The sequence below is a fragment of the Chenopodium album genome, chromosome 1 (assembly GCF_948465745.1).
Source record: "Chenopodium album chromosome 1, dcCheAlbu1.1, whole genome shotgun sequence".
Lineage (NCBI taxonomy): Eukaryota > Viridiplantae > Streptophyta > Magnoliopsida > Caryophyllales > Amaranthaceae > Chenopodium > Chenopodium album.
The window spans coordinates 47,337,741-47,362,805 of NC_137834.1; the positions used below are offsets into that span (position 1 = coordinate 47,337,741).

The 25,065-nt window shown below is 38.3% G+C and overlaps 1 non-coding gene and 1 pseudogene across 1 annotated transcript; one reads left to right on the top strand and one right to left on the bottom strand.

The window, feature by feature from the left end:
* Positions 1-5,296: 5,296 nt before the first annotated feature.
* Positions 5,297-5,404, bottom strand: LOC145564489 (small nucleolar RNA R71). Its single transcript, XR_014094842.1, has one exon. It is a non-coding gene; the product is annotated as a small nucleolar RNA R71 (small nucleolar RNA).
* Positions 5,405-8,755: 3,351 nt separating this feature from the next.
* The window catches only part of LOC145632202 (uncharacterized), a 124,045-nt pseudogene continuing 107,735 nt past the window's right edge, over positions 8,756-25,065 (top strand).

The following is a 25,065-nucleotide window of genomic DNA, read 5'->3' on the forward strand; positions in this document are numbered from 1 at the left end:
TTGGTTTTATCAATGATAAAAATAACCGACGGTTATTATTATTCACTTATAAAACTGTGATCTCAAGATTTGCACAAAGCTAGTTAGTTTAGGGAATTCTTGAAGACATCATCGAACTAGAGTAGTTTGGCTATACTTCGGGCTTTTGAGCCCCCATTTTATAGTATCGAATATTGTAGCCTCCAATGTTAGGTTATACGCATTCTTGCTATTTCTCAAGTCTTAGAGCACCCAATTTGGGGTAGTTCTAATGACTTGCTATTATTTAGGCCATTCATATAATCATGATATTGAGATGGACCTATGTATATGTCCTATTTTTGTTTTGAGATATTTAAGACAATGACACGACTTTCACATTTTATTTAAAGTCATGTTCGAGAAAGCAAGTTAATTCTTTGCTTGTTTATAAACCAAAACATTAGTGTTTAAGGTTTATTATATCATACCTAATGTCTAAACGTTTGTAAAGATCATTGTGGTGATTTTATTCTCAAAGTTGATTTAGAACATCAAATATTTTCTTTGTTCTTATCAATCATTGATTTTGGTCTTGCAAGTGGTTTGTTTACCATCCCTTAGCCAATTAGAACAAGTTCGAGCCAAGAAGTCGAATCTTAGTTCATTCCTCTTGAATATATAAATGTACATACACTTATTATCCAAACGGTTATTGAGAATCTGAAAATTTATTTATTTTTGGAAATGAAATAAAAATTCAGAAAGGAAATTTTGAATACTATTTTTTATTAGAGACAGTTATTTCGAACTAGAATTTAAAATTTTGAAAGGGTCCAATAATTTAAATAAAAGATTGTTTTGAAAAGCAACTTTTTATAGTTGGCAAAATACCTAATATTGTTTTCAAAATTGAACCCAAAATGGAAAGAAAAGTCTAGCTCGTAATTGAGTGTGACTTTTTTTTTCCAAGATTGATGAAGGTAAGTTGTAATTTGCAACTTATTTCAACAAAGATATGAAAATGTGAGCAAACTTTCGTTTATCTGATTTTGTTTAAGTTTTACTTTTTGTTATCATTGTCATATTTTTCTAATTGAAAGTGAATTTTTTTCCATTAAATAAGCACCGTAGTTTGAAAACGAATGTTTATTAAACCTAGGTTTGGTGAAGTGTTAGAATAATTTATAAAATCATTCAAATCACTTTCCAAAATATGGTCTCATTTTAAAATGAAAGTTAAGATGGGACTTATATTTTTAATTTGAAGCCCCCAAGTGTAGACTTAGGTGGCTTTTGGAATTCATGTATACATATGCTAGGGGATGTTTCTCATGTTTGTTTAAGGCCCCGAGATTTGTATTTTCAATTTGCGGAATATTGTATATGTTTATCATAAATTGTTTGATCAAGTAACATAATTAATTATCTTGGTCAAATAATAAGAAGTGGTATTCTTCCCTTTGTCATTTAAAGTTATTCAGATGGTTCGTAATAAGCTTTGCATGACATTGATTTTGTAGTATAAATAGTGTTCAAATCTGTAAATAGAGAGAAGTGGGGATGTCCTGGCTTTTTTAAGTCCCTAATTTGAGGCAAAGAGCGAAAAAATTATACTATTTTTGAGTATTTTAGTTGCCAAATGGGAGGGATCATCCCAACTTATCCCCTAAAAAAGAAATGAACAAAAAAGACGGATTTGTATAAAAAGGAAGGGGAATCCAACTTTCCCATAGAAGAACAAAGAAAGAAAATTAGACATGTTTTTTAAAAGCAAGGATTATTGACTTAATATTTGAATCATCGCGCTGACTTGGCAGTGAGGTATACGTGTGATAGTGATAACGATCATTTTTTTCATGCAGCGATCATGTTCAATCAATATTCCTCGCTTAGAGAAGATGGAGATATCCCACATAGGCGGACATTTTAGTTACTCATGACAAGTGAAAAGACCAATTCTCAAGAGTTGTAAAAGACATCTAAAGTTGACATCGAGGCTATCGATATATCAAATCAATTTATTGTATTAACTCTTTTTCTTTCTAGGCAATGTATATAGAACCTGAATTACCTTGGTAATAAATAGCCCTATTATTAAAGGAAAATAAGATGATTGTGGTTTTTTTTTTTAACTGATATTCGTCTCATTTTTCTTTGGCAAAGGATATGGAAAACATCGAATTTAGTTTGATTCGATTGCTTTACGTACTAACATGATGTAATCAAGCCAAAGGCTATCAAATCATCCAAATCATTAAAATTTTTTTTTATATGATCTTGTAATCATAACTCAACACTTCATGCATTTTATATATGGGCATGACTCTACAATAGTAGGTCCATATGTGCAAAGGCCTAGGATTGGCCATATTTTTGGAATGATGATTTTGGTACATGGTTATGGTCTACCTCAAGGAGGGTCTTTCCAAGGTCGTAACGTGGCTAGGCTTGGGGTTATGAACAATGGAAAGGCTCAAGTATACTCCCAAAATCCTTTACTTTTGGTGCTTATCAAATTAGAACCTTTCTTCTTTGTGTGACAAATCCTACATTAGGTGCCTTTTCCTTGTCATCTCTCCTTTCTTTTTTTTTTTTCTTTTTTTGACAAGTTTATTTTAGGTTTAGAACGATTTTTCTTTTTTCTGTTGCATTTGATCTTTCATTTTTGGTTTAAACTAACTTTGTTTCCCCCTCTTATGTTTCGTTCCCCTAAATTTTCTATTTGTATCTCTTTGCACCATTCCAATCCAAAGGTTCGGAGTAATGTAGGTTGAATAATTAAGGCTCAATTGACGAGGCTCAAAAGGGGTGCCAAAAGATGGAATTTTTTCCAAGGTTAAGAACATGGGATTATCTTTGTGGAGTTTCAAGTTGCCTCCTGTGTTGGTGAAATCATCATATCCTTTCTTTGTGGGCCAAAGATGGGCCTCTTTTCATTTGATAAATCTAGTAAGCCAAAGCTTATCAAGATACTTAAAGTGTTGAGTATGTATGTGATGAGTGGCATTTATGCCACTCTTTTATCCTTTTTCTCTAAGGATTTTCTCCTCATTTGCGCTTGTTTGGCCCTTTTTCTAAGCATTTTTACTTAGTTTTGCTTCCTCTTTCCTTTTCTCCCTTATCTTCCCTTTTCTTAGTCTTCTCGCTTTGTTTTTATTTTGATCTCCATGCTTTGGTTTTGTAGGTATAATGCGCCGAAAGAAAGACGATATCAAGAAGCCAAGTTATCTGTTGTGCGCGGGGTGCTGTGCGGCTTATGCGCGGGCGCACATGTGAGGCTGTGCGGGCGCGCAGCCCTGTCAGAACCCGCACAGCCAGACTGAAGAAACAGAGCAAAACCAGAGAGCTTGCGCGACCCTATGCGCGACCACTGTGCGGGCGCACATACCTTTGCGCGGGCGCGCATTACTCATGTGGGGGCGCGCTCATTTTCCCCGTACCCACAAAGTTGCGGCCGCACACTACGATGAGAGGGCGCACACACATTGTGTGCGGGCGCACAGGACTCATGTGCGGGCGCGCACGACTGGGTTTACGATTTATTTGCGCCTTGTTGTCCAAGTCTCTTTCTTTTGGGTGGAGCCACATATATATAGACGGGACTCTTTGTAAAACGGGGGAGACTTAGTACTAATTCCATAGAACACTAGACTAATCTAGAGAGAGAAAAGAGATTGTTATTCAAGCTTCCTTTGTATTCAACTTTGCTCAAGTTTTAATCTTCCATCAATCAAGCAAGCACCAAAGTTTTCATCTTTCTTCAATCCTTTCTTTAGTAATATTTTCTCCTTTCCTTTGGTATTATTTATGTGTTTTTTTTGTTACTTATTTTTGTCTATCATATTAGCTCATCTTGTTGTTATTGATTTCATATATTTCAATCATGCCTTGTTTTGAGTTTTTTGTGTTTATTTCTAGTTTTGATATTATGTTTAATCTCCCTTCTCTAGGCTAAACTCTTAGCTAGGGGAAGGGGGTGGAAGATATGTATTGAATGATGGATGAATGATGATGGTTGGATTGAACTATGCCATATATTGATGAAAGTCATGATTTTTATTAGCTTGGGATTATTGTTGCACTCTATTTGATATTTTCTAGTTCAAATGCATGAAAGTGATTTGAATTAGATTAGGATCACCTCTATTTTAACGATTGCATGAGAATGAGTTATTAAAGTGGAGTTTTTATGGATTGTGCTTCTTTATTCCCTTGATTTGGTTATAACTAATAGGATGCATGAGAATGATCCTTATTAGGGGAGACCTCTTTCATTGATTTGCCTAGACTATTGCATGAGAATGAATTGTTTAGGTAGAACCTTGTGTTATGTGGCATATGTTTCATGACAATCACCGTTATTCTCCTCTTTCTAATCATATTGGACACCCCCGAATCCCTAGCGTAATTTTCTATTGATTTTATTCATCTTTATCTTTGCTTATTCGTAGTTTTAGTGCTTTTTATCCAATATATCAACAAAAACATTTCCCCTCTTGACTCTTGCATTAGTGATATTGATGTTGGACGAGTGAGCTTCCTTAGTGGTTCGACCCTTTACTTGCCACTAACTAGTTTAGTGTAAGTTTAGGCATTATAAATTGTTAATTTGATTAGGGTCGGTAGAACCAACGACCTACTTAACCTCGATCAAATTTTGGCGCCGTTGCCGGGGATGCGGCTTGTTTAGCTAATTTTATTGCTTTTGTTAGAGTCATTTTGCTTTCTTTTCTTTTTGTTTCTTTTGTTTTATCATCCTTGTCATTGCTAATTGTTTGCTTAGCTTTGGTGAATGCTTTGGAGGTATCAAGGAGCACCCTCACATCAAATTGACCACGAAATCAACCGAACCTTGGGACAAGTCCGTAGGCTTTATCAGGACGAGGGAAGAGGCTTTGGTGATATAGTTGATAGTGAGAGTGATACTTACTCTTCAAGTTCACCACGCGAATCAATGGCGGGACAAGAGAATGATGTCTTGTTTCGTGAGTTCGGAAATCCGGAAGATTATGAACTCACGGGAGGGATTTTGCTACCCGTCACGGAAACCAAGTTCTCAATCCATCCACAATATACTCGAATGGTCCAATCGGAGCAATTTTCAGGAAGTGCAAGTGAGGACCCTATTGAGCATTTGGACCGATTCCTTGAATTGTGCGCAATGATGCAAACCAGTGAAGTGAGTCAAGACTACATTCGTATGCACCTTTTCCGGCAATCTCTCACCGGACGAGCAAAGAAATGGCTAAAGCAAGTAAAGCCTAATTCTCTCACAACATGGAGGGAAGTTGTAAAGGCGTTCTTGAAGCGCTTTATCTCCGAAGAGAAGACCGCCGAAATGAGAAGAAAAATTGCATCATTTGAGCAAGAGGCCGATGAAAGTCTTGGTGAAGCATGGGAGAGATTCAAAGAGTTGGTGCAAGCATGTCCCCACCATGAGTACAATCAAGGGTTGCTCATGCGGTTTTTCTACGATGGATTGGAGCCCATGTCAAGAGCTAATTTGGATGCGGGGGAGGGTGGCCAATTAATCAAGATCCCTCAAAATCAAGTTGAAGCCACAATAAAAGAGGTAGCAAAGAATTACTCTTGGGGGGACCGAAGAAGAAACGCTCCAAATAGAGGTGGTATTTATGAATTGGAGAAAGTAGATCAATTACAACATCAAATTGATCAACTAACAAAAGGGCTTTCCAAATTGAACACGAGTGTGAATGCAAGCTCAAGTGGTGGAGCAAGCTCTTCTCAAGTTAACTCTTTCTCTTGTCAAAATTGTGGAGGAACGGACCATGATACATCCTATTGTGGAGGTTTAAGCCCCGAGCATGTAGCGGCATACAACACTAGGCAAGAGGGATTTAGAGGAAGCGGCGGTGGAGTAGCTTGGAGATAACCACCACCCGGGTTTGTACCTCATCCTCAACAATGGAACCAACAAGCTCAACCTTCCTATAACTCCAACCCTCAATATCAAAATCCACCTCCATCTCAACCCCAAAACCCAAGAGGAAGCTATCCAAGGAACAACCAATACAAAAATCAAACTCAAGCACCTCAAAGAAACCATCAAGAACAAGCACCTCAAGCGGAGCTAACTCAAACTCAACTCCTCCAAGCCATGCATGCGCAAATGCAATCTTTTGGGCAACAAATGCAAGAGATAAGAGCCCACAACAAGATGGTTGATTCACAACTAGCTCAATTGGCCGAGAGAACTCCTTTCAATTCACCATCCACTCTACCCGGACAACCACAACCTAACCCATCTCACAATCCAAAACCCGATACATGCAAGGCGATCACATTGAGGTCGGGGACTTCCTATGAAGGACCAAATGAAGGGGATAGTGAAGGAAAGAAGAGAGGAGAGGAGAGTGTGAATGAAAACAAGGGAGGTGAGAAAGAAAAAGGTGATGAGATAGAAGGAGGTTCGGAGAAGAAGAAGATAGACAATGAGAAGACAACTTCAATTCCTAGTGAGGCTAGGAATCTTGATGGACCGGTTCCTTTTCCCGGTCGGCTTGCGGAGAGGAAGTTGAATGACAAATTCACAAAATTTCTTAGTGTCATGAAGAATTTGCATATCAACCTCCCTTTTCTTGAAGTTGTGACACAAATGCCATCTTATTCTAAGTTCCTCAAGGATATTCTCACCAACAAGAGAAAGCTCAATGATGAGCTTATCACCCTTCCACATCAAGTGAGCGCTCTTGTCCAACATAAGATGCCCAAGAAGGAGAAAGACCCGGGAAGTTTCACTTTGCCGGTGAAAATTGGGAATATGGAAGCTAGGGGCGCCTTAGCCGATCTTGGAGCAAGTGTTAGTCTAATCCCTCTATCCATTGCTCAAAAACTCAATATTGAGATGATCCCTACAAGGAAGACAATTCAATTGGCCGATCGATCGGTGAAACTACCTTGTGGAGAGCTTGAGGATGTTCCAATTCAAGTGGGACACATTTACGTGCCTTGTGACTTTGTAGTGATGGATATGGAGGAGGATGTGAACACTCCTTTGATTTTGGGACGTGAAGCTCTTAAAACTTTGGGGGCGGTCATCAATTGCAAGAACAACACCATCACTTGTGAAGTGGCCGATGAAAAAATTGTCTTTGAATTTTCGAAATTGCTCAAGACCCCCATGGTTGAAAAATGCTATAGAGTTGATGTTGTGAATGAGGAGCTAGATCGCTTGGGGAGGGTCGTGATGGGGCCTCAAGATCCAATGATTGAAGCCCTTACATGCGAAGAAGAGTTCCACTCTCAAGAGGCTAAAGAATTGGTCATGGCAATAGAAGAATCCTCAAGGGAGGAAGTTGAACAACAAGTTGAGGTCGAGATTGAGTCCAAGGAGGAGAAATTGGAGGAGAGTTCTAAGCCTCCTCCCAAGGTAGAACTCAAACCCATTCCCCCTTCTTTGAAATATGCTTTTCTCGATAAGGAGGGAAAATACCCTATTATTGTCAATGCTACCCTAGATGGTCTTAATTTGGAAAAACTTCTTGATGTTTTAAGGAAATATAGGGATGTGATAGGGTATAGCATTGATGATATTAAAGGTATTAGCCCTTCTTTATGCATGCATCGTATTCATCTTGAGGATGATCATTCCACCTCCATTGAACCTCAAAGAAGGTTGAACCCCCACCTTCAAGAGGTTGTGAAGAAAGAAATCTTGAAACTACGTGAAGCGGGAATCATCTATGCTATCTCAGATAGCAAATGGGTTAGCCCGGTTCATGTGGTTCCAAAGAAGGGTGGAATGACCATAATCAAGGATGAAAAGGGAGAGGAAATCTCCACCCGGACGGTGACCGAGTGGAGAATGTGCATTGATTATAGGAGATTGAACAAAAACACCAAGAAAGATCATTTTCCTCTCCCTTTCATGGACCAAATGCTTGAAAGGCTTTCTAACCATGCTTTCTTTTGTTTCTTGGATGGGTATTCCGGATTTTACCAAATCCCTATCCATCCAAGTGACCAAGAGAAAACTACTTTCACATGTCCATATGGGACATTTGCATACCAAAGAATGCCATTCGGATTATGCAATGCTCCCTCTACTTTTCAAAGATGCATGACTTCCATTTTCTCTGAGATGCTTGAAAAAGAAATTGAGGTTTTCATGGATGATTTTAGTGTTGGTGGCTCGTCTTTTGACACTTGTCTTTTTAACCTTGAAAAAGTTTTGAAAAGGTGTCAAGAGACGAGTTTGGTTTTAAATTGGGAAAAGTGTCATTTTATGGTTGAGGAGGGCATTGTCCTCGGCCATAAGGTTTCAAAAAATGGCATTGAAGTAGATCCGGCCAAGGTTTCGGTGATTGAAAAATTGCCCCCTCCTACTTCCATCACGGGGGTACGGGCTTTTCTTGGGCATGCCGGTTTTTACCGGAGGTTTATCAAAGATTTTTCTTCAATCGCCAAACCCTTGACCGAACTACTCAAAAAAGAGGTTGTTTTTTACTTTAATGAGGCTTGCCTTGAGGCGTTTCGTAAGCTCAAGGAAGCTCTCATTTCCTCTCCCGTTGTGCAAGCTCCGGATTGGAGCTTGCCTTTTGAGCTAATGTGCGATGCTAGTGACTTTGCAGTAGGTGTCGTTCTTGGTCAAAAGAAACAAGGAAAATCATGTGTCATCTACTACGCAAGTCGGACTCTAGATGAGGCTCAAAGGAATTACACAACAACGGAGAAAGAGATGTTGGCGGTAGTGTTTGCATTCGATAAGTTTCGGTCCTATCTAATATGCTCAAAAGTTATTGTGTACACGGATCACATCGCGGTGCGGTATCTCATGACCAAAAAAGAAGCAAAGCCTCGCTTGATCCGTTGGGTTCTCTCTCTCCAAGACTTTCACATGGAAATGAGGGACAAGAAGGGAGCGGAGAACTATGTAGCGGATCTTTTGTCTAGGCTACCATTTGAGAACAAGGAGGATGTACCGATTAATGATGAGATAGGATTCGAGGCTCTCATGGCTTTGGTGTCAACTTCTACTCCTTGGTACGCGGATATAGCCAACTATCTTGCGTGTGGAGTCGTTCCCCCGGAGTACTCTTCTCAAAAAAAGAAGAAGTTTTTCAAGGAGGTGAGAAGATACTTTTGGAATGACCCATACCTATTCAAGCAATGTGGAGATGGCCTTTATCGGAAGTGCGTTCCAGATCATGAAATTCAAGGTGTTCTTGAGCATTGCCACTCACTACCATGTGGAGGACATGGTGGTGTTGACAAAACAGTGGCAAAAATCTCTCAATCCTTATTATGGTGGCCGACAATGCATAGAGATGCCCACCAATTCGTTGCGCAATGTGATAGATGTCAAAGGAGCAGAGGCATTACTAAGAGAGACGAAATGCCCCAACAAAACATTCTAGAAGTGGAACCTTTTGATGTTTGGGGGGTAGACTTCATGGGACCTTTTGTTTCCTCTTGTGGGAATCTATATATCTTGGTAGCGGTCGATTATATGACAAAATGGATTGAAGCCATACCCCCACCTACCAATGATCACAAGGTTGTGCTTAAGCTCCTAAAGAAGATCATCTTTCCTAGGTTTGGAGTTCCGAGGGTGTTAATTAGTGATGGAGGTTCCCATTTTGCCAAAAAACAATTTGAAGCTCTTCTTAAGAGATATGGCGTTCATCACAAGGTTGGACTACCTTACCACCCTCAAACTCAAGGACAAGTGGAGGTCTCGAATCGTGAAATCAAAAATCTTCTTGAAAGGATGGTGAACAAATCAAGGAAAGATTGGTCTCTCAAACTTGATGACACGCTATGGGCTCTAAGGACGGCATACAAGACTCCAATTGGCACGACCCCCTATAGGTTGGTCTATGGAAAGGCTTGTCACTTGCCGGTTGAGTTGGAGTACAAGGCTTGGTGGGCCATCAAAGAGCTCAATATGGATTTGTCTTTGGCCGGTGAGAAGAGATTGCTTAAGCTCAATGAACTTGAAGAGCTTAGAGATGATGCTTATGAGAGCTCAAGGTTATATAAGGAGAAGACCAAAAAGTGGCATGACCAACATATTAGAAACAAGAACTTTAAAGTTGGAGACAAAGTTTTGCTTTTCAACTCAAGGCTTCGTTTGTTTCCGGGCAAACTCAAGTCAAAGTGGTCGGGTCCCTTTGTTATTTCAAAGATTACTCCTTATGGCTCCTTTGAGTTAGATTCGGATGGTAACAAGTTTATGGTTAATGGTCATCGTCTAAAGCATTACTTTTACAAGGAAGAAGTTGGTATCATCGAATGTATAATGCTTGATCCTTTGGATCCCAAGCCTCCCACTTGAAGGATTTTTCTCATGGTAAAGCTAGTGACCTCATAAAGAAGCGCTTCTCGGGAGGCAACCCGAGTTTCTAACTCTTTTCATTTTGTCCGATTTCATTTTGTCCTTTTTGAACTTGATTTTGATTTTGATTACCCTTATTTTTTTGGTTACAAGGTGTTTGGATGATTAAGGAGCAAGGATTCTCTATCTCGAAAATGTGAGGAAAAATCAAAAATGCTCTGTGCGACCTGTGCGCGCTATCTGTGCGGGCGCGCAGTGAGACCTGTGCGGGCGCACGGGCACTGTCAGAACCCGCACAGATTTTATACCAAATTGTAGCTGGAGGCAGAAGGTTTGCGCGACCTGCTGTGCGCCATATGTGCGGGCGCGCGTATATCTATGCGGGCGCGCAGCCCTGTCAGAACCCGCACAAAACTTATCAAAAGTTGATGCTCGAGGCAGAGAGTTTGCGCGACCTGTTGCGCGACCTCTGTGCGGGCGCGCAAAATCAACTGTGCGGGCGCGCAGAATTCTTGTGCGGGCGCACAGAACAGGTAAATCGGATTTTTAGCCCCTTCTCCTCGATTTCCTTCTCATATTTTCGACACCCTATTTTCATACTCCCTTCTCTCTCCTCACAAACCCAAATCCTAACCTTCAAATTGCACCCATTATTCACTACTTCCATTGATTTTCTCTCAAATCCATCAAAATTTTTCACTCCACTCACAAATTCACCCACTTTCTCTCTCCAAAATACCCAAAAAATCCCCCATTTTCATGGTTTGCAAGGTTCATTGAAATTGGTGTTCTTGGAGCCTATTGGTGGTGTTCAAGCTTCTACATGGTGGTATAACTCTAAATTTTTCTATTTTATTACTTAGTTTCAATTATTTATGCAAAATTTTTAGTTATTAAACATGAATTAGCTTGAGTGAATTGCATGTGGTTTTGGTTTTCTTTGTGAGGGATTTGTAGGTTATTAGTGTGAAATTTGATGATTGTGGGGACATTGTTGTTCATGCTATTGTTTTTGAAGCCAATTTCATGGAACTAAGTTGAGAAATTTGATTTTTGAATTGTTGAAAATGCAACTAATTTCATGAGAATTGCTTGATATCATAATGTGTTTTGATTGACTGCTTTGTTGTTGATTTTTGTTGTCTTGGGCGTCATATTTATTTGGTTAGTTGTTAGCACTAACCCTTTTTGCAGATTGTTGAGACTTGAGTTGTTGTTGTTGTTTTTCAAATTGTTGGTCAAGTTCGAAGTTAGTTCTCCTTTTGGTTGGGTCTTTTGTGTTTGTTGAGCATAATGAGCAAAAGAAGGAGCAGGAAGGAACCCAGGTTATCGGTTGAAGAACCAAGTACCCAACACACTCAAGCGCAAGGACCTAATGTTCCCCCTAGATTGAGATTTTCGAACAAGGTCCATGCTACGTTCTTCAACGACCTTCATGGCCGAAAGTTAAATCCCTCCCGACACTATGATCAACGCTCCATGAGAGCTTTAGGGATTGACGACGATATAAGGTCGCTCTTGGATAACTTGGGGATGAGCGAGTTCATAAAACATCAATACCGAACCTACAAGGAGCCAACTTTCGAATTCTTGGCATCTTTTGAAAAAGAGCCTCTTGGGAACGACTTCCAGATTTCCTTTCAATTGTTCAACAACCGGCACTCTATGACTCTGAGTGATCTTAATGTTTTGTTGGATCTCAACCCCGAGGCGGACCTCCTTGCCCCTTCTTTGAGCTTGTTCCCTGAGTATGATGCATTTAGATGGTGGCGTACGATTACCGACTATGATGAATTCAACACCCGGTATTCGGTGGCCAACCATATAATCCACCCTGTGCTCCGTATTCTACACCGTATTCTGGGGTTTGCGGTGTTTAGCAAGCAGGATTTGAGCAAGCTCTCTCATGAGGAGCTATTTACTTTGTGGGTAGCCACTAGGGAGGAATTAAAAGGGCGGCTCAATATGGGGTATTGGTTCGTCTTATGCTGCGAGACAATCAAATCGGGCCACAAGACAGGGGAAATTGCCCTCGGTGGGATGATTACCAGGATTGCGAAGAAGCTCAACTATGAACGCTTCTTCCCCTCGTGCACTCAAGTGGGGGCCGACAAAGATCTATTCATCGACATTCAGCAGATGAGAAGGTCGGGGTTCCTCCAAGGAACTTCAGATGCCAACAATTTTCACGACTGGATAGTTGATGACAGAGAGCACCATTGTGTCTTGCCATACCCCAGCCGTACATCCCTGGAGCGGAATGCAAGGAATGTATGGAAGATTCCGAGTGATAATGGTGTGCTACCCTCCGCTCTGGGTGGTTTAAGGAATATGGAAGTCGAACAACAACAACAACAACAACAACAACAACAACAACAACAACAACAATAACAACAACAACAGCAACAACAACAGCAACAACAGCAGCCGCAACAACATCATCAACATCATCAAGGCATGAGTAGCCTTGAGCAGCAAATGATGAGCATGCAACTTGGCATGCAAAGCCTATTGGAGAACCAGCAGGGTATGTTTCTGCAAACCCAAGCTCTTTATGGTGCGGCCGTAGATAGGGGTGAGGTAACCCCCCCCCCCCCGGTAAACTACCCCTATTGGCCACCCCAACAAGGGCCGGTCCCTGGGTGGCAGGGATCACGACCTACTTAAAGTTGCGGTCGCACACTACGATGAGAGGGCGCACACACATTGTGTGCGGGCGCACAGGACTCATGTGCGAGCGCGCACGACTGGGTTTACGATTTATTTGCGCCTTGTTGTCCAAGTCTCTTTCTTTTGGGTGGAGCCACATATATATAGACGGGACTCTTTGTAAAACGGGGGAGACTTAGTACTAATTCCATAGAACACTAGACTAATCTAGAGAGAGAAAAGAGATTGTTATTCAAGCTTCCTTTGTATTCAACTTTGCTCAAGTTTTAATCTTCCATCAATCAAGCAAGCACCAAAGTTTTCATCTTTCTTCAATCCTTTCTTTAGTAATATCTTCTCCTTTCCTTTGGTATTATTTATGTGTTTTTTTTGTTACTTATTTTTGTCTATCTTATTAGCTCATCTTGTTGTTATTGATTTCATATATTTCAATCATGCCTTGTTTTGAGTTTTTTGTGTTTATCTCTAGTTTTGATATTATGTTTAATCTCCCTTCTCTAGGCTAAACTCTTAGCTAGGGGAAGGGGGTGGAAGATATGTATTGAATGATGGATGAATGATGATGGTTGGATTGAACTTATGCCATATATTGATGAAAGATATGATTTTTGATGGCTTGAGATTATTGTTACACTTTATTTGATTTCCCTCTAGTTTAAATGCATGAAAGTGATTTGAACTAGATTAAGATCACCTCTATTTTAATGATTGCATGAGAATGAGTTGTTAAAATTGAGTTTTATGAATTGTGTTTCTTTATTCTCTTGATTTGCTTGTGTCTAATAGGATGCATGAGAATGATCCTAACTAGCATGGACTTCTTTCATTGATTTGCCTAGACTATTGCATGAGAATGAATTGTTTAGGTATGACCTTGTGTTCTTTGGCATATGTTTCATGATAATCACCGTTATTCTCCTCTTTCTAGTCATGTTTGACACCCCCGAATCCCTAGCGTAATTTTCTATTGATTTTATTCATCTTTATCTTTGCTTATTCGTAGTTTTAGTGCTTTTTATCCAATATATCAACAAAAACATTTCCCCTCTTGACTCTTGCATTAGTGATATTGATGTTGGACGAGTGAGCTTCCTTAGTGGTTCGATCCTTTACTTGCCACTAACTAGTTTAGTGTAAGTTTAGGCATTATAAATTGTTAATTTGATAACGACCTACTTAACCTCGATCAGTATGCCTTTTGATATTGAATGTTTGTATGTATACGTTTTATTTAGTTCAAGTCAATAACAATAAAGAGATCGAAAAGAGAACAAGATAAACGTACTTGAAAATATATTTTTTATTCATTAATTAATGAGAGTACAAAATAAGTAGATTCGAAAGCATGAATAGTCTATAATAAAAAACAAAGGAAAGAAACAAAACAAGACCTAGGGTGCTACATCTTGAATTTTTGACAACTTCTTGAGATTGCGTCTTCGAGCTTTGTCCGTTTTTTACGTAGGTGAAATCCTCTCTAAAAATAAAGTCCATCTATATGATTCATGGTTTCATTTATCAAGTCCCTTTCAATTAATGTTCCCACATTATAGACTTTTTGAAATGTGTCTAAACCAAGGTATTGTAAATGGCACTTATAAGGTGGATACATATTGTCTATGAACTTTGGGAAAAGTATATGATCTGTAGGTCTTTGTGGAATAAGAGCAACCTTTGATCGCCACCAGGAAAAAAAGTCAATGAATCCTTCTTCTTCCCCTTGCTTAAGCAATTCGAGATCGCGCAAAGTAGTTGAGAGCTCGATGTTATCTCCATATTGGGTTAAAAACGCTTTTACAACTTCACTCCAATTGGAAGTTTATTTTTCATCGTGGTTATAAAACCATGATCTATCAGTTGGGTCCAATGAAAGAGGAAAAGTACATGCATATAGGCTTGGCTCAACCCCTTTCAATGCCATAATTCCAATAAAGCTCTTTAAGTGAGTTCTAGGATTGCGTGTAACCTTAAAGGTTGGAAAATCCGTAGTCAAGAACTTTTCTGGGAGAGTCTTGCCACTAGGTTGTGGTGCAAGCTCATAATTGAAGTACTTATTCCCTGATTTAGCTCGAAGGACAGGTTTCTCCAAGGCCTCTACTCTTTCGGCTCTTGCTTTTTCTTGCAGAATGTTTTTTTTTCTTTTTCTGCTTTTATTTTAGCCTTTTCTGCTTTTTTATGATCCTTTATTTGGTCTTCTTCTTCTCGTAGGGCCCTTATGTTTTGGAGTTCCTCTCTAAGTTTCTCCAATGCTGCTTTGTCACCCATGATTGGACTAGTATGCAAATGTGGAAGATGATCTGGTAATGTGTATCACGAGAAATTGAGCGCATTCACTTAAACCTTTTCTGCCAAGCATTCAAACAATGAAACAAAGTCAAAATGATTGTTTTATTTCTTTTTTTCTTAATCCTTGTAATATGAATTCACTTTAAGAAAGTTTGTTGATGAAGAATGTCAAAAAATTCACGAACAATCATTAATGGAATGTCATTATTTGTGTTGACTTCAACAAGGTAATCATCTAAGGATTTTACTTTAAATGAATTGTTTTCTAAAAAGGTAGAAGAGAAAGACAAAAAATTTGGATTGAAAATGCTCATCAAATTTTTAGAATATTAATCAACCCGAACATACTCCTTAAAATGATCAAATATATTATGGTATTTGTTGATCACTTAGATTGCAATAGAGATCTATATCATTTTTTTTTCAATTATGATTCTCATATTGCTCATCTTTAAAGGATAATATTTACTATTTTCTTAAAAATAATTATGGCCTCAAAATGTAAAATAAAAGAAATAATTAAATCATTTTCTCGGTTTTATCATTCATTATTTTCTCTCTCTCTCTCTCTCTCTTTTTTTTTAGAATAATAATAATAATAATAATAATAATAATAATAATAATAATAATAATAATAATAATAATAATAATAATAATAATAATAGTAATAATATTATTATTATTATTATTATTATTATTATTATTATTATTATTATTATTATTATTTTCATACTCTTTTTTTTTCCCTTTTTTTTAAGAACGACATATTTTTTTTCCCTTCTATTTCTCTCTTTTTTTTGTGTGAGGCAATCATCCAAAGTAAAGTTCTCAGGATTTTCTTTTTAAACCATAGAAGAGGTAAATAAATTATACTCTTAAATCAAGGTTGACTAATTACAACTAAATAAATGATGAACACGAAAATAGGCACGTTTAAGAATAAACATATTGATGACATCCTATTAAGAGATGCGAACTTCTAATTACAAACCTCACAAGAATTAATGTCATTAGCTCGATTATAAAGTACGTAAACGAATCATCATAATAAAAAATAGTATCGCGTGCAATTTTCCATCTTGACCTAAGGTGGAAAGTGCATCTTCAAGAGTAGCATCTACCACATGCAAGGTTGTTTTTTTTTTTTTTTTTTTTTTTTTTTTTTTTTTTTTTATTTGCGAATTTTTTTTTTATTATATCTCTAGGTAACAAGTTGGAATTAGTTAGATTAGACACGAAGCACATATTCATGTAGTCACATAAGCACATAAAAAGATCCGTAAAAGCATATAATGTCATTCTAAGGTCAAGGCTTGGGTGTCCAAGGGTACCATATCTTAAGAAACGATGCACAAATCAATCACTCAACTTGTTGACTCATGACATCCCCCTCTCAACATTTTGTTGACGATATGGGTGGGAAGATTGTTATTGATTTCGGGAGAGAAGCCTAGTGTGGGCAACCCCTAGTCAATGAGCCAATCCCCAATGGTTAAAATGTGTTATGATTATGCATGATGCAATGTTGCTTGTTCGGTTTTACTTTTGTGAAAAAGGAAGATATTGTGCGTTCGAGTCTCGCACTCTAAATAGAGATTATCCAAGTTAGTTCTCGTTACAATCCATAGGCAACCTAGTGTTGGAAACCATGAACAATAACTACGAACTAATCTTGTAACCTCTAAGTCCCCAGTTGAGCCGCCACTGTACGGAGAGGGTTCCCATCGAAAGGGGTCCTCTCCTTAAATGCCCATGGCCATTTAAAAGCCTAGGAATTTACACTTGTTAGGGTGTAGTAGGATTTGAATTCCTAACTGTTTGGGAGACCTTGACTTAGAAATGATACTCTTATCACGCTTTTTTGTAAGAAACAAGTAGAAGTCGACAATGAGTTTTAGGAAAACTCATAAACCTCGTTCATGCTTTTCTTCTATGTGGAGTTCATGGAATAATTAGCACGAATCATAAGTTTACCCATGCCCAAGTTGGTCTACATAAACCATAAATGAGTTCGGAAGCGACGGTGCTAAAATAACGTTCCTTTTAGGGGGGAATCGCTATTCTAGCCCTAGTACGGCCTCTACTAGCTCTTCCTTTTTCACAATTTCATTATCAAACAATATACGCAACGTGAAACCTAAAATTATTTTAGTTGATTTTATTTACAAGCATTAATCACATAGGAATTACATTGCAAAATTCGTTATTCTTATTTAATAATATTCGTAAAAGAACAATAAATAAACAAGATTCGCCTTGTCTTAAGTGATAAATCAACAATTAATTATTCAAATTATAGTCTTGATTAACAAAAGAGTACTATGTGAATTAATTAATTAATTAATTAATAGTATGTTTAAAGTGATCAAACAACAATAATTAATCATTTAAAGTTATTTAAACAATAAAAAAAAGTGATTTATCTAAGTGCTCGGGAAACTATCCGTTCTTCTTTTATGTTAAATCTCCGTTTTACTGTATTTATGGACTTTCTTTCTTCTTCGTACCTTCAAGGACTTCAATTGAATCAATTACGATTTGAAAGTATTTGGGAAGAGAGAAGAAAAGGTAGTATGATAATAAGAGAAGTTGAGAGATTAGGGTTTTGAGAATACTAGGGTTTTAAATCTGATTTTTTCCGGTCCCCGTAATGCTGAACGAAGACCCCTATTTATAGGCGTAGGGATCTAGGTTTAGGGTTTTAGAGCCACGCCTTGAGGTGGCGCGTGCAACTCTCTAAGTCGCGCTGGGTGCCGCGCGCGCAACTGATTGAGTTGCGCTGGTTTGCAGTTAGCCCTATACAAAAACTCGTTTTTCAAACTTCCACAACTTTTAATTGCTGAGTTGGATTAAGGCGTGTGAGATATCATTGGAAAAATCTGAATTTCTACTTTCCAATGCCATTAAAATTAGTTTAAAATATGTTATGGATCAGAATTTATGGCCGTTGGAGTTCAAGGGTGTCGGTTTTGGGCCCGGTCTAGAATTTTGATCATAACTTCTTCGTTTTTGCTCGAAATTGGGCTTATAATGTACCGTTGGAAAGCTCTTTGAAAGGGATATCCATATATGTAGGCTTTGCATGGGAACTTGATGGTTGGTTTACCTGTTTGGCTCGGTTTTTCAACAATGTAGGTTCCATTGGTTCCAATCATTACATTTAACGCATTTAAGTCTGTTATTAATCAAGTTTAAACATGTATGAACATGTTTTAGGACTTATTAGTAATTGAACAAGGCTCTAAGATAACTTGGTCTCAAATATGGGTTTCAACTTTGACCTAGCATGAAGAACGGATTTTTGTAACATCATCGCACTTCCTTTCGGGACAAGAGGCCAAAAGTAGGTGTCTACACCTAGGCATGGATTATATTTATAGATCACATCTATAAATAAATCTATGTAAAGCCAAAAACACATTAAGCTCTTCTAACTATTCTAGCCCAACAATCAATGTAGCATGTCATAAACTCATGAAGCCCTATAATGGGCCTCTAACTTTTTTGACCCTATACTCTTGTGTGTGACCTCATAGGATCAATTCTATAAGGCTTTGGACTACTCAACTAGCACAAAGATCAATTGTTATATCTATCACCAAACATTGATGACCCTATAGAATGAACTAATTATCTCCATAATTGTGATCCTTGATATATCTAGTAATTGCACTTATCGAAGACAAAACTCTTTCAATCTCCCACTTGTCTGAGACAAGTGCACAATATTCAAATTCCTTAAGTCAATGTGTGTCGATTGGATAATATGATTGCATCTCATGTCGTGATCATATTAATCTACAAATCTTTTCTTGAAAAACTGAGTTAGAATTACAAAACAAATGATCACTATGTAATCCATTTGAGCACGACCATGCATTTTCTGAATTCTCCCTCCTCAAGGGGCCAAGACACATTCCTAATTAAATAGGTAGACTCAATCCAATCTTGTGGCAACCAAAGCTCTCATTCAACTCATGAAGTAACCGGGAAACACTGAAAGGAATGGTGTCCTTCGAACAAGTATATTATTCTGATAGCGGGTTCAAAATTATTAGAAAGCTAATACATTCAGTAAGGTCAAGTGATCGGAATGCCTGGGTGGAGGCCGCTTCCGATCAGTAAAATTAATATAATTAATATTACAGCTTAATCTTGACTGAACCCTTCGGGTCACACCCAAGCAAAATATACGAACCGACTTGACGAATTAATTCGGAAGAAATTAATTCGTCGCCCGAGTATTAAATATTTAGACGTCAGAAATTCGAGCTTGGAGCGTCGAAACCGAGCGTCGGAGAATCTCAAATGTCGAGCCAAAATTTAGGATTTGGCGAGACGGGAAAATGCTTCAAGTAAGAAGGAAAGCGTGCCCAATAGGAGCGTGCCACGTGGCAGCCACGTTGGCAGCCGCCAAGTCGTAGCCGTCATGGTGGATGTGCGCCACGGTGGCGTCACAAGTGGCAAGGGGCCGTGGACCCGGGGTGAAGGGTCATGGTCACGGGCCAAAATAAAATGGCCCAACCGAACCCAACTTGGGGCTCAAGGTTGGGTGACACATGGTTAGTTCATATTGCATGTGAAATGCCTTGGGGACCAAGTGAGAAAGTGGTCCACTCCTAACCATGTGACACTTGTGTTGATCTTAAGTTTTGATGATGACTCAAGGAACCTAAGCAAACCCATAAGGGCTTTAACCTTTGTCTATTAGCTTTGATGTGTTTAACAGGTTCTTATTGGCAACGAAGTTCTAGAGTCCAAATGGAGCATGGAACAAGTCTTAAGATTGAGCTATGGACGAGCATAAAAGACAATCAGAAACCTAGTTCCTTGAGTGAGGAACTGAAGCTCCAGAGTCGAAGCTTCACTGAGTTCCAAGAAGTCTATTGTATATTTATTACTTATTTTAGGCTTCTTGTATATTTGTTAAGTACTTTGATTATTGATAGGATTTTAAGTGGATTTAATTTCAGATTTTATTTTCCTTGTTTAAAAAAGATTCTATTTTATTTTCGGAAAATTATCTTTTAAAACTATTCTATTTTTCTAAAAGATTTTCTTGTTTAAATTCTATCCAAATATTTTGAAAAATCTGACTCGGTAAAATCTCCTTTGAAAACTCTTTTTAAACGGATCTTTTACTTGGTCAAGGAGGTTGAGAAAATTAAGGAAACAGTAAACTACTTCCTCAAGTATACTTCAGCTTGTTGCCCAAGCCTCTACGAACTGCATTTCCTAGTTTCATGGGAGTTGTGGTGAAGTGGGAGTCAAGGCAGACGTGGGAGTTTTTCAACTGATCTCCTCTAGTATAAATAGAATTTGTTTTCCATTTTGAAGAACACACTTGAGCATTACAATTCTTAGCTTTTCCAAAAGAGTCAAAAATCCACTTAAGTCCTTGAGTGTCTTTGTACTTAGCATCTTAGAGTTTTAATTCGAGTTGTATTGGGGAAGAGTTTGGGTAAACTCTAGAGTGTGTAGATTGCTTTGAGTGAAGCAAGGAGAAAGAGAGAGATTTGAGAGCTCAACTGATTAAGGGATCAGTTGAGGGGGAACTTAAGTTCGTAGAGGAACTTGAGTTTAGAGTCTTAATTTGTAATAGGTTGTTTGCCCTATTATTATTAAGAATTGAGTTTAAAATCCCTTGTGGTCGTGGTTTTTCTTCTTGATTAGGGCCAAGAAGTTTTCCACGTAAAATCTCTCTTGCACTTTAAAGTTTTTGTTTAAGTTTCTTTTAGAATTCCGCAAAAATAAACCCAGTTCCTCCTCAATACAATTCACCCCCCCTCTTGTATTGTTCATTCGAGTCAACAATTGGTATCAGAGCCGGTTCCTCGAAGAAATCAGGAAACCCTGACGAGTTAAGTTCCTGGAATCAAGATGAACAATCACGAGAAACTGGAAGAAGGCTACTCTACGCAGCGTCCTCCTATGTTCAATGGGAAATTCTACACCTATTGGAAGAACAGGATGGAAATCTTTATCAAAGCTGACAACTACCAAGTTTGGAGAGTTATCGAAGTTGGTGATTTTTAAATTACCAAAACCAACAGTGAAAATGAGGTAGTACCTAAACCTATGTCTGAGTTTGATAAGGAAGATTTTGAAAAAATGGAAATTAATGCACTTGCTGTTAAATTACTTCATTGTGGTCTTGGACCCCATGAACACAATCGTGTTATGGGTTGTAAAAATGCTAAAGAAATTTGGGATTTACTTCAAGTAACTCATGAAGGAACTAACGAAGTGAAACGCTCTAAAATTGACCTGCTTATGTCAAAATATGAACGGTTTGAAATGCAACCAAAAGAATCAATTCAGGAAATGTTAACTAGATTTACTAACATTATTAATGAGCTTGTTTCTCTTGGAAAGCAAATCCCTATTGATGAGCAGGTCAGAAAAGTTCTAAGAAGCCTCCCTCAAGATGAGAGATGGAGAGCCAAGGTAACAGCCTTACAAGAAACAAAGGACTTCACAAAGTTCAACATTGAGCAACTTGCTGGTTCCCTCATGACTCATGAGTTGCACCTGGGAACAAGCAACAGTGAAGGAAACCGAGGAAAAGGCTTGGCTCTCAAAGCTGGAGATCAAGAACAATCTGAAGTAGATGAGGAAGAGGCTGCTATGCAAGTGAGAAGGTTCAAAAGAATGTTCAACAGAAACAACAGGTCAAGGAACTTCACCAAGAAATCCTCTACTTCAAAGGCTGACTCTGGTTGTCACAAATGTGGATCACTGGAACACTTCATTCGAGAGTGTCCACTTTGGGAAGCAGATAAAGGTAAAGGGAAGGCAAAGGAACAAGTTAAGAGCAACTATAACAAAACTCCTTTCAACAAAACAGACATTAGGAAGGCTATGATAGCTGCATGGGGAGATTCTGAAAGTGAGGATGAAGAGGAACAACCTGAAGAAGAAACAGCTCATCTGTGTTTGATGGCCAAACGTGATGACAAGGCTTACAATGATGAGCTTGCTAAAGAGGTATTCCTTGATCCTAATATAATTAAGACTTATACTAAAGATGCTCTCATTGATTTAGTGTTTGAATTGGAAGACGACTGGACTCACACTAGTATACGTCTAGGTGAATGTCAAAGAGCTCTCAAAGACTGCAAGGAACACAGTGCGTGGATTGAAAATCAACGAACTGATGTTCAGAGTAGATTTTTCGAACTCTTTGACAAGAATCTTCTCTTAAAAGAAATGAATGAGAAACTCAAGTTGGAAAATATCATGGTTAATGTAGAATTGACTCAATACAAACTTGCTAATGCTAAAGTGTCTCCGAGTTCCTCCTCTGAATCCTTGCCAAAATTTAATGAGGATTTTGAAAAATTAAAATATAATTTTGATAAGTTAAGAATCGAAAAGGCAAAACTGGAGAAGGAACTTGAGCTTCGAAAAGAAAGAAACATTAGTCAGTTTGGAATTCCTAAGTGGATTGAGAATGCTCAAACCAAAAGAACTGAAGGTCTAGGATTCATACGGTCTAAGCATAAGGGCAAGAAAAAATATGTAGACCTGCCTAGTTATAAAGTATGTACCTTCTGTGGTAAGACTGGTCATCTTGTTGCTACTTGCAACAAGAAGGAATAGTCTGTTAGCAAGAATGTTAGGCAAGTTTGGGTAAAGAAATCTGATATTGCTTCAACATCCAAGGAACCAAGGAAACCCGGGTTCCTGAATCTAACCAATAAGTTCTTTTGCAGGTCCTAGTGAGGGGGAACAACACATGGTACCTCGACAGTGGTTGTTCAAAGCATATGACAGGAGATAAATCAAAATTTCTCTCACTAGAGGCCTATCCAGGAGGAACTGTGACCTTTGGAGACAACAAAAAGGGTGAAGTAATTGCTAAAGGAAAAGTAGGAAGGTCCAGTTCTCATTCAATAGAAAATGTACTTTTGGTCGAGGGTTTGATGCACAATTTGCTGAGCATATCACAATTTTGTGATAAAGGAAACTCTGTAAGTTTTACCTCTGATTCATGCAACATCATAAATGACAAAACAGGAAGGGTTGTCCTTGAAGGAACTATAAAAGGGAACACATACATTGTGGATCTAAATTCTGTTCCAAGGAACAACCTTACCTGCTTGAGTGTCATTAATGATGATCCTTTATTATGGCATAAACGCTTTGGACATGCTAGCTTTTCACTCATGGATAAACTTAGAACAAGGAACTTGGTTACAGGGCTTCCCCCAGTCAAGTTCCTCATACAACATATCTGTGATGCATGTGTGAGAGGCAAGCAAGTCAGGTCTTCTTTTAAAAGCAAAAACATGGTCAGCACTACAAAGCCATTGGAACTAATCCATATGGATTTGTGTGGTCCCATGCGAGTTCAAAGTAGAAGTGGAAAGAAATATGTTTTAGTTATTATTGATGATTTTTCTAGATTTACCTGGGTGATCTTTTTGTCTAGCAAAGACGAAACTTTTGATGAATTTGTGTCCTTTGCCAAAAGAGTTCAAAAGTCAAGTGGAAATCAGATTATCCACATTCGATCAGATCATGGAACAGAGTTTGAGAATTCAAGATTCGATGACTTTTGCAAAGAAAATGGCATGGATCATAACTTTTCAGCTCCGAGAACTCCTCAACAGAACGGAGTTGTTGAAAGGAAGAACAGGACTCTAGAAGACATGGCAAGAACTATGCTCATAGAAAGTGGTCTTCCAAGGAACTTCTGGGCTGAAGCTATTAATACTGCTTGTTATATTATTAATAGAGTTATGATGAGACCAATCATCAATAAGACTCCTTATGAACTGTTTAAGGGGAGAAAACCCAATATTTCTCACTTTCGAGCTTTTGGATGCAGGTGTTTTGTCCATAATAATGGGAAAAGGAACATAGGAAAATTTGATGAAAGAAGTGATGAAGCTGTGTTCCTTGGCTATGCATCAAATAGCAAGGCCTACAGAGTTTACAATAAAAATACATTGTGTGTAGAGGAAAGCATTCATGTGATATTTGATGAATCTAATATGTTTATGAATGTGCAGGAACAAGACAATATTGATTATGAAATTGGTATGATTAGAGACAGGGAAGAAGATGAAGAAACCTCCAAGCAAACCAAGGATGTAAGTAAGGAACCAGAGCAAAAACATCAAGAAAATGCTGAAGTTTCTGATCAAGAAATCCCGGAGGAACAAGATCGGGGAGAATCAGGCAACGAGGAAAATTCAAAAGAAACCGAAGAAGAAGTGCCTCAAATTGGAGTTCCTGCTAGAGAGTTTCATCCAAAGTCATTCAAATATCAAGGCTCTCATCCAATAGATCTTATTATAGGTGATATTGGTAGAGGAACTCAGACCAGATCTCAGATGAGGAACTTCTGTGCCTTTCAAGCCTTCTTATCCATAATTGAGCCAAGAAATCATGATGAAGCTCTGAAGGATGCTGACTGGATAATTGCCATGCAAGATGAACTCAATGAGTTTGAAAGGAACAAGGTCTGGCATCTTGAAGAGAAACCAGAACACAAAAAGGTTATAGGGCTCAAGTGGGTATTCAGGAACAAGCTGGATGAATATGGAACAATTGTGAGAAACAAGGCCAGACTTGTTGTAAAGGGCTACAATCAGCAAGAAGGTATTGATTTCGAAGAAACTTTTGCTCCTGTTGCTAGATTAGAAGCTATTAGAATATTAATTGCTTTTGCTTCTTTCATGGGTTTCAAACTGTATCAAATGGATGTTAAATGTGCTTTCCTAAATGGTTTTCTTGAAGAGGAGGTGTTCGTGGAACAACCTCCAGGTTTTGAAAATCCCCAATTTCCTAATCATGTCTTTAAGCTTGATAAAGCTCTTTATGGGCTGAAACAAGCACCTAGA